The sequence below is a fragment of the Rattus norvegicus genome, chromosome 1 (assembly GCF_021556685.1).
Source record: "Rattus norvegicus strain SHRSP/BbbUtx chromosome 1, alternate assembly SHRSP_T2T, whole genome shotgun sequence".
NCBI classification, from domain to species: Eukaryota; Metazoa; Chordata; class Mammalia; order Rodentia; family Muridae; genus Rattus; species Rattus norvegicus.
In genome coordinates this window covers 21,585,001-21,587,266 of record NC_141534.1, presented here as the reverse complement: position 1 = coordinate 21,587,266, position 2,266 = coordinate 21,585,001, and the positions used below count along the sequence as shown (strand labels likewise).

General features: G+C 46.2%; 1 long non-coding RNA gene across 1 annotated transcript in view; it reads right to left on the bottom strand.

The window, feature by feature from the left end:
- Positions 1 to 387: 387 nt before the first annotated feature.
- Positions 388 to 2,266, bottom strand: part of LOC102552962 (uncharacterized) — a 7,477-nt gene continuing 5,598 nt past the window's right edge. Inside the window, 1 exon segment of the long non-coding RNA NR_190561.1 lies at positions 388 to 1,660. This is a non-coding gene — a long non-coding RNA (uncharacterized LOC102552962).

Sequence of the window (2,266 nt, the reverse complement as noted above, 5' to 3'; positions counted from 1 at the left end):
AGGCTCCAGGCCACACGTGAAAGGGAGCTCAAAGAGGGCCGCACCATTGATGGGGCCAACTGACCATTGGCCATTGACCACTGTCTTTAGTGGTCTATCACTAACATCAGGGTCTGAATTCCTTTTATGTTTCTTATCGGAAGATGTGCCCCTCCTCCCTGTAACAGGAGTGAAGCTTCCCAGGGAGCCAACTGGAAACAACTTGTTCCATGTCTGTCCCAAGCAAAACCAATCTCTCAGTTCCACTCTTAATCCCACAGCTGAGGTCACATGAATTTACAGGACATTGCAGGACCTCAGGATGGACAGACCAGAGAGGTGAGTGCCCAAGACTCCAGAGGAGCTGCTCTTGAAGTTCACTGACAAGATCCAGGCTGCCTCTGATGTTCCCGCCCAGCCCTTTCCATAGGTTTTTGGCACTGTCTGTCCAGTCATACTGGTCAGTCTACAAATGGTCTGCTCACTATGCCTCTCACTTATAAAGACTGAGATGGTGGTTGGGATCCACTCAGGGAATCTGTGATGGTCTTTGAATTTTAAAATCATTAATTATCTGAACATTTTTACGACATATGCAAAGATTTTTTTTCTACATCTTTGGGGTTCATTATTCAACACACTCTTCCAGTCACGATGACTTGATCCTTTATTTGATATTTTGCTGTGACACAATCTGTACAAAAGTGAACTAAGGAGGGGAGTGTTTATTTTGGCTACAGTTTGAGGGCACAGTCCATGGTGGTAGGGAAGACACTGCAGGACATGCTGCTGGAACTCCTCACTGTCTCACCTCTTCAGGAGGCCGAAAGTAGACAAGAAGAGAGGCTGGGCCACAGAATGACACCTAAACATGGACGTAGAGGTCTCTCCAGAAGCGTCTCTAGGGGCTGGAGAGATCGTTCTGAAGTTAAAAGTACTTGTGACTCTCCCAGAGGACCCAGGTTTGATTTTCAATAGCCACACAGCAGCTCTCAACCTCAGTTCCAGGGGATCCAGCGCCCCCTTCTGGCCTCCACGAGCACCAGGCATAGGGCGTATCAGTCCATGCAGGCTAAACATCCGCTTTCTTTAGTTAGGCTCCACCTCCTACCAGTTCTTCAACCTTCCAAAGCAGCACCAGCAGCTCAGGGCCCAAAGGGGAAGTGCAGGGTCTTATAAGGAACATTTCATAGCCTGGACCATAAAACCTAGATCAGATGTACGTAAAGTCCAGATCCGCTGGTTGAGGTGTCAGTGCAACCTGCAATGGCTGAAGCAGAAAATGAATCTAGAATCTTCGGGGCACCGATGATGAGTACTGTCATTATGAGCGGAGGAGTGTCCAGTCTGCAAGGCAACAGATTCCTTCAGGCTTATCTCTCCTCTGCCTTTTATTCGTTATTCCTGTGTAACATGGACGTAGAGGTCTTTCCAGAAGCGTCTCTAGGGACTGGAGAGATGGTTCTGAAGTTAAAAGTACTTGCGACTCTCCCAGAGGACTCAGGTTTGGTTTTCAATATCCACACACAGCAGCTCGCAACTTCTGTTCCAGGGAATCCAGCGCCCTCTACTGGCCTCCGTGAGCACCAGGCATAGGGCGTATCAGTCCAGGCAGGCTAAACATCCATACACATAATTTATAAGTGTCTCTAACTGTTACATCATCATCATGTCATATCACCTGTCAAGAGAAAGAGGGGTCTAAATTAGGTTCTGTCTAGCAGGAGTTGTAGGATTTTATTATCAACCTCAAATATAAAACATACATATTGTGCTTTGTATGGAAAATGTCCCACACAGGCATTTGTATTTCAACATTTAGTCTCCAGTGCTGTTCATGGGGATTATGGAACCTTTACTGCCACGGACCACTCAGACGGAGGACCCCGCGGGAGAAGCAGGGCTCTGGTACTCAGGAAAGCACAGGTTCGGTGCAATGACAGACAGACACAACACACTCAGGGAGGTTTGAATCTGCTGCGAGTTTACTGAACTCTGCTTTGTGGTTACATACAATACTTGAACAGTAGCTAATTTTTTGGCCCCTTGCCAGGGTACACTCAAGCAATAACCAAGAAAAAGTTTAACAGTTTACATGAAGTTCAGAGCGGAAAGCAAGACAGGAAGTAAATTTTCCTGAGAATCAGACTAGTGCCAAACAATGGTCATAAACCTCATTTACCTCAATCTCTAAATATCATCTCTTGGATAACAACGGGACAGATGGCTGTAAGGAATCTTTAGTCTTTTATTCTCTCTTAGCCAAAATTCATGTAATTGTCTTTTT